This window comes from Hipposideros armiger, unplaced genomic scaffold, assembly GCF_001890085.2.
Source record: "Hipposideros armiger isolate ML-2016 unplaced genomic scaffold, ASM189008v1 scaffold_365, whole genome shotgun sequence".
NCBI classification, from domain to species: domain Eukaryota; kingdom Metazoa; phylum Chordata; class Mammalia; order Chiroptera; family Hipposideridae; genus Hipposideros; species Hipposideros armiger.
This window is the reverse complement of record NW_017731715.1, coordinates 1,388,145-1,394,975: the sequence shown is the minus strand read 5'-3', so window position 1 is coordinate 1,394,975 and position 6,831 is coordinate 1,388,145. Positions and strand designations below refer to the sequence as shown.

Sequence of the window (6,831 nt, the reverse complement as noted above, 5' to 3'; positions counted from 1 at the left end):
CTAATAAGAAATGCGGCAGTCAAAAGCTGATTGTAGGGGTGGCCGGGTGGCTCAGCTGGTCAGAACGCGTGCTCTTAACAAGAAGGTTGCCAGTTCGACTCCCGCATGGGATGGTGAACTGCACCCCCCGCCTCAACTAGATTGAAAGACGGCAACTGGACTTGGAGCTGAGCTGCGCCCTCCACAGCTAAGATTCAAAAACAGCTACTTGACTTGGAGCTGATGGGTCCTGGAAAAACACACTGTTCCCCAATAAAGTTAAAAAAAAAAGCAGCTGATTGTGGGGATAAGGAAAGTAACAAATCATTTGCAGCTGGATATCAATGTGTGTGTGGGGGGGAAACAGGTGAGGCTTATATTTTTGTTACTCATCTGATTGTGAAATTTTAAACTGTCATGTTCAATGTTTTTAAAAAAGAATCTAATTATTTATTCATTTTCTTTGAAACGCAAACACCATAGCTAATAGCTGTAAGGAATTCATTGTTGCTTTTTTTTTTTTTTTTTTAGGAGTCTACACAGATGCCTTATAGTCAGATGATACGAGTTTTGGCTCTGGTGCTATCTATCTGGATTCATATATCCTGACTCCCAACCTTATTTAACCTATTACCTAGGGAAAATTACACCCTTACTCCATGCCTTAGTTTCCTTATTTGTAAAACGGGAATAATAATGATACCTAGCCTCAGGACTTTTATAGGATTGTTTTAAGGTGTGTGAAAGAAAAGGTTTTCCTCAACCCTCTTATGGTCCCTGGCTGGGTCTGAAACTTAAACTGACAAAGACAGACGAACATGAAAAAACTCTCAAATGTATTTAATATAAATGTTATGTGACATGGGTGCCTTCATAAGGAAACCAAGACCCCGAAGAAACAGGCTTGAGTATTTTAATGCTAGGTTTGATGATGAGTGAGCAGTCGTGTAGAAATATGATCGGCTAATGAGTACAAGGTCATTACAGTAAGCTGGGGAACCTGAGGCCTGTTTGTTAGGATTCTTCTTGGTTTCCCTTTGCCTCAGATGATAAGGACGCTCCTTTCCTCCAGGTGTGGGGAGGGCACCTCCCACAGGAGGGTTTTATGACCTGTAACAGGGGAGAAGGGGGCGGTGTTAGATTGGCCTTCTTGCTTTTGCTGCTTTCTCACACTCCTGCAGCTTGAAACAGTATGCCAAGGTGCAATATTATGGGATAGTGTGTCCTGAACCCCATCAGAGGGTTAAACTGTGAATACGTTAAAGCACATAGAACAGAGCATGACATTCAGTAAGCGTTGCAGTATTAATATTGTCCTTGTTGTTGTTATCATCATTATTTAGGGAGAGGTCTGCACCAGTGGGGTAATTAATGTATTGATAGCATGAAGCTATAACTGAAGGCGATACTTGGTCGATTTCTGTTCACTTTAGGAATTACCTGTTGAATTCCTATCATGTGCCAGGCGCTTTACTGGCACCTGAAAATCAATGGGGGAACAAGACAAACCAGCTCCCTGACCTTCTTGGGCTTTTTGAAGTGGAGGATGGAGGTGGAAATAGCACAGATCTTGGGGAAATGGCAAACAGGCAAGTTGATTAATTTTCGCAACTTTGCCGTTTTGTAAGTGGGTTTATCAATGATATAATGACTCCTTTTACTGTTTCTTGAAGGCTTTCGGAGTCACTTGAAAATGTGTCATGCGGACAGAGAGGGTTGATCAGTTGTTTCCATCCTCAGTGAGGGAAGCAGTGGAGGAGATTAACTTTGTAGTAGCCGGGGAATAGATTTAGCAATGAGGTTCTTAGCAGTGAGGGCTATTGCATATTAGAATGAATGAACAGGGAAGGGTGGTGCATTTCATTCAATTATTCTCTCACTTTCAAGAATTTATTCAGCACTAATACATACGGGGTTTGGTGCAAAATGTGGAAAGAAGAGGGAAGTGTTGATATCAAGTCACTGCAAGATTCAGTAGATGAAAAGTTTTGTTTTACTAAGAAGGGAGAAAGGAAGTATACAGTGTTTATTTTTTAAATTAGATACTTTCTAACTGGGCTATTTTTCTGTCAGCCTGCTATAAGATGGTTGATTAGAAATGAATTTCAAAACCTATATTTCAATGATAATTCACCTTCATATTTTTGGTCACACCTGTCACCAGTGAGAAGCAATGTATGAAATACGCAAAAACATCTTCTAAGAAGTAGTTGATTTCTTTCTTTCTTTTTCTTAGCAACACTAAGTAAATCAGATGTGTTGAAATTTCTTTTTAATAATTGGTTTTCTCAGCTACAGTTATGCCTAAATGATAATGGATAACAAATACACAAATATATTCTAACACAGCTAAGAAAATAAAATATTGATGCCACCTTGTACTTCCTACATGAAAGACACCAGTGGATTAGTTCTTACTGCTTGTAAAGCACAGAATTGACAAAACAGAATTATCATCAGGGGACTTTCAAGGCAATCTTAGAAGTAAGTAGAAGATTGGTACAGGGAGATTTCTCAAAGTCCAGGAGTCCAGACACTAACCAGAGTCACGAGGGAAGACGGTTACTCTTGACAAGAGGCAGGAACCAATGGAGATTACCATCAAGTTGATTCGGGAAGCAAACCATACACCAATATTGAGCTGCCCTTCTGAACACAAACTCTCCCCTGCTCTGCATCCTAGCAGTATGATTTCCACAGGCTGCACTAGCTGAGCTCCTGCCCCGCTGGCTTCCTGGTTCAGTCTATGGGAAGATCAACTGGAAATGAAGTACAAGAGGAGACGGGGATAGGAACACTTCCTGGCTACTCCCCTGCTGGGCCACCTCTTGGCAGTGGCTGAATTCCTTTCCCAAGGCCAAAGCTCTTGTTAGGAGCCCTTCTTCTAAGCTATTATTCTCCCTGGGTTATAGTACCTGCTTCCTCCACCTGTTTCTTCAGACCTAGGGGTAGTCAAGGCATCCTTCCGTTGTCTTTGTCAGGTGCTTCGTCATTCCTTGCTACCTACCTTTCTATAAACACACCTTAATGAAATTCTCTTCAATCGCCTCTATTGAGTGCGCAGTTTATTTTCTCTAGGGATCTTGACAGATGCAGAAACACACGTAAGAGACTGTGACAAGTCAGTGAGAGCCTGGGTGACGGTAAGTGCTGTTGCCATTGAGGGAAGATAGAGGTCGCTGTGGACCAGTGATCAGGCAGGTGGACTTGAGCTGTAACTTGAAGAAGGGTAGGACTCAGGTAATAATTTCCGTAAGCGTAGGGCAGTGGAAGGGGTGGCAATTAAGGTAAGTGAGTAGCCTCAGTGAAGGGTGGTAGCCGGAATATACAAGTATTTACCATCACCAATTAGAAGAGCTTGGTTGAAATAGAAGATGAACATTGGTTGCACAGAGTAGAAGGTGAGATTGGCAGGGCTGGGTGGGATCAAATTATAAAATTAGATATTATTATTATCAAAATTACTCTTTCCCCAACCTTATCACTTTTACAGTAATAATAATTATTATATAGCTACTTAATATTCATATGATATTTTATAATTTTCAGAGCATCTTTGTAATGCTTAATACAGATAATGGCCTTTCTCACTACCCCCAACTCTTCTTCCTTGCTCCCCCAAATACAATTCTGAAGATTTAGATGCGAAAAAGATACCTAAACATGGCATTAATGAACCCTTTTCTTCTCATGGAAAACACTCCAATTATCTGAAATGATTTGCTCAAGCAAAAAAGGAATTATAATCTTGCATTTTTTAATGTCAAAAGCTAAAGAATGTTTCTAATTGCATAAGAAAAAAGAAGTCTTTCCTCCATGTATTAGAGGATGAAGGACCAGACAAAATGTGGAGTTCTAGGACTGATTATAAGTCTTGCCAGGGCAGTGACAAATTGTTTACACAAGACTGACATAATTGCAGGGGCCCCGGGACTCCCAGTACTGGGGAAGTCAGAGGGACAGTGACAGGCCTCGCTTAGGATGCTCCTTTCGGGAAAGCTTAGGCAGCAGTAACTTGTTCCTAAGTAACCTTTGGCTACTTCTGCAATAAAGATACATACAAAGAAACTGCAAAGCCATGGAGTGTGGCACAGGGAGAAAAATATGGATTTTGTAATTCAATAGTTTGGATTTTAATCCTGAGTGTGCCACTTAATATCTATGTAAACTTGGGCCAGTTTCTTAACACAAGTGTCAATTTCTTTACATGAATAGTAGAGACTACCTCCCTGGTTTACAGGGTCTTTGGGGAGCTAAATGAAGGACACATGTAATGTGTCTGCTCTGTGTGTGTGTGTGGGGGGGGAGGCCCTGTAAACATATAGAGTTTCTAAGACATTCGTGTGCACAGGACAGAGAAGAGACTTGTTTTTTATTGCATTGCAACTACAACGATTTTCCCGTGGCACAAACTCTCTGAGGCAAACTGTTCCAAGCCAATTTCATTAAATGGTTCTCTGCAGTTGGCAGTTTGGCCTGAAGGAGGCAGTGTAGGGGAACTTTATGCCAACCATGAATCAGAGCTGTGGAACTCCTGGCAGCTCTCAATTCTAAACCACAGCCCTGAAGAAAACCACACTGGAAAGATCAAGGAAGGCAAAAAGGTATCCCGTGGGCTACTTTCACTCGTCTCCTGGTTTCAGTTTCAAAGGAAGCTGCTCTGCCCTTCGTTGGAAAGAGATCTGGGAATCAGGAAGAGATCTCAGAACCACAGGTTTGTATCCTGTGGTTACATAATCTGGAAGAAAAGTATGCAGTTACTTTCTTTCTGTGTAGCACTTTGAAATAGACAACTTCATTAGTAATTTCATTTGACTTCCCTTCTTTCCATCCTACTTTCCTTTCTCTGCCCCGCCTCTCACCTCTTCTTTCCCCTTCTTTTCTTGTCACTTGTCCTCATCTTGGGTGTTTCTTTTTGTCTGTTTGCTTGGCCAAGACCTCAGCGTGAGTAATACAGAGGCCCCACGTTGGTGTATCCCCGGGGCTTGTCAACAACTGGCGCAGCGGTTCTCAACCTTCCTAATGCCACGACCCCTTAATACAGTTCCTCATGTTGTGGTGACCCCCAACCATAAAATTATTTTCGTTGCTACTCTATAACTGTAATTTTGCTACTGTTATGAATCGTAATGTAAGTATCTTTTTGTTTTCCGATGGTCTTAGGTGACCCCTGTGACAGGGTGGTTCGACCCCCAAAGGGGTCGCGACCCACAGGTTGAGAACCGCTGAACTGGCGGGACCAGTGGGGCATCTCATTTTTCACACCTATGGCAGGCAGTACTGACCAATCAAGATGCTCTCTCCTTTTAAACCCAGACTAAGCCTCAGAAGCCTCAACACAGTGTTGACACTGCCACTGCCAAGGGCTTGGAGTTGATAGGCAAGATTAAATACATTTGTCATCTCTGAGTCCTAGACCCAAGGTTCTCACAGGCTCATGGTCAGGCATGATGTAAATTAAAAGGTGGAAGAATTAGAAGAGAGGTGATGACACAGGTTTCCTTCCTTCCTTCCTTCCTTCCTTCCTTCCTTCCTTCCTTCCTTCCTTCCTTCCTTCCTTCCTTCCTTCCTTTTTTTGGTGGGAGAAAGCAAAGAATTTATTCAACACGTATTTTTTGAACTGGACCCTATACCAGGAGCTAGGGATTCAAAGGTGAATAATAGCAAAGTCCCAGCCCTCATGGGGTACTGATAAGGCACTGATTCTCACTCTGGGCTACATATTAAGACAGCTTATATGCTTTAAGAAATACCAGTGCCCATTCCCCATCTACTGTTTTAAAAGTATTAGTAAGCTAATTAGGTTAAGTGCCTCACTCATCCTATCAACTTGTTAATGTCTTTTTGCCTATCTGTCTTCCCAACTGGCCTGTAACCTCCTTAAAGGAAGGAACTGTAATCTCTTCAGGTTTTTCTTTTCTTAAAAAAAAAAATACAGTAAAATTTACATACAGCAAAATACACAACCTTTACATATATAATTGGATAAATTTTTACAAATGTATATGCCTGCATAAGGAACACTCTAATAAAGATAAAAAACATGTTTATTACTGCAGAATGTTTCTTTCTGCCACTTTCTAGGAAATCCTCACCTCCCATAGGCAACACTGTACTATTTCTATCACCAGAGGTTAGATTGATTTGTTCTTAAGCTTTATAGAAATGAAATTATACAGTCTATGCCCCTGTGTCTGGCTTCCTTTTCTTCACCTAATATTTTGGAGGTTCATCCATGTTTTTGCATGTATCAGTAGTTTGTAACTCTTTACTGCTTAGTAGTGTTCCATTGTATGAATGTTCACCCAATCTCCTGTGGACAAACATTGCGCTATTTCTAATTTGGGGTAATTACGGATGTGATGGTTAATTTCATGTATCAACTTTGTAGGCTCTGGTACCCAGATATTTAGTCAAACACCAATGTAGATGGTGCTGTGAAGGTATTTTTTAGAAGTGATTAACATTTAAGTCAAGAGACTTGGAGTTGGCTTAAATTCATAATGCTCCCTATTATGAGGCAGATTACCCTCCATAATATGGGTGGGCCTCATCCAATCAGTTGAAGGCCTTATGAGAAAAAGACTGAGATTCCCAAAGTAAGGAGTCATGCCTCCAGACTGTCTTCAGACTCATCACAGAAACTCTTCTCTGGGTCTCCAGGTTGCCTGTCTGCAAGATTTCAGAATTGCCAGCCCCTACAGTCTCATGAGCCATTTCCTGAAAATAAATCTCTCTCTCTTTCAATCTCTCCCTGTCTCTCTCTCCATATATATATATATATATATATATATATATATATATATATATATATATACTCAGCAGTGTACACATACACGTGCACACACACAC

At 41.1% G+C, this 6,831-nt stretch overlaps 1 long non-coding RNA gene across 1 annotated transcript in view; it reads left to right on the top strand.

The window, feature by feature from the left end:
* Nucleotides 1-4,314: 4,314 nt before the first annotated feature.
* LOC109393124 (uncharacterized) overlaps nucleotides 4,315-6,831 on the top strand; it is a 9,159-nt gene continuing 6,642 nt past the window's right edge. Inside the window, exon 1 of the long non-coding RNA XR_002126186.1 lies at nucleotides 4,315-4,693. This is a non-coding gene — a long non-coding RNA (uncharacterized LOC109393124). The remainder of the gene's footprint in view (nucleotides 4,694-6,831) is intronic.